The sequence below is a fragment of the Tachyglossus aculeatus genome, chromosome 2 (assembly GCF_015852505.1).
Source record: "Tachyglossus aculeatus isolate mTacAcu1 chromosome 2, mTacAcu1.pri, whole genome shotgun sequence".
Classification (NCBI taxonomy): Eukaryota; Metazoa; Chordata; class Mammalia; order Monotremata; family Tachyglossidae; genus Tachyglossus; species Tachyglossus aculeatus.
In genome coordinates this window covers 77,650,012-77,650,935 of record NC_052067.1, presented here as the reverse complement: position 1 = coordinate 77,650,935, position 924 = coordinate 77,650,012, and positions in this window count along the sequence as shown.

Sequence of the window (924 nt, the reverse complement as noted above, 5' to 3'; positions counted from 1 at the left end):
CACTTTAGACTAGGGTTTTAAAAAAAAGAACAAAAGCAAACTACCAAGTCCTCAAGGCAAAATTGTTTCTTCGTGAGTTTTGTGGTTTCACTTACAGATGATGTGTACCAAATACATCTTTTCTTCTTTTTTTTTTTTCAGTTGTTATGCTTTGTTTCTTAGGGGGTCAGTTTTAGCGGAGGACTGTGGGAGAATTACCACTGGGTATGGTTCTGAGACCTGTTAGCTTGCTCCCTGGGGCTTCATTGTGTACAAGGAAAAACTCTAGCCCCCAGCCTTACTGCCATGGGCTGTAAAGTTGTCAGATCTCATAAGCTAAGCAAGGTATTTGGGTCTGGCCAGTACTTGGAGAGGAGACCTCAAAGGGGAGGGCTTTTTGGGGGGCCGGGGGAGAAAGAGTCAGTGGAACACACATCTGTTGTGTGCCAGATGGCAGCTGTTATTTCATCTCCTGTGGAACTTTTTCCCATAATGCTTGTTGCATTTCTTCTTCAGTGTTTATAGGTTATGCTGTTTCTTTAAATCTTTGAAGAGGAGGAAAGAAGCCAAAGGAAAATATTTTGGGAAAATCGGAGGTGAATGTAACGTTAAAGCTGATGTTTTCATTGCGCAAAACCTCAGGATATTCAGAGTTAGTGTTCCCCCAGCAAGCTTATAAAGTATGCAGTGAGCATTACAATAGAAGCACTCATTACATAATCACAAAACCCTGGCTAATGTTACATACTCTTCAGCAGATAAAGAGCATAAAATAATGGAAAGGAACTACACTTCTCTAATCTTAGATGTGCAGAGAATATTGCATTACTACATAAATATTACATGATCATGTAACAAAATATACTAATGAAATGTATACATGAAAAGCCAGAGTGCAGAGTTGAGGTTTCTTTGGGAACTCACTGATTTTCCTCTTGGCTAATA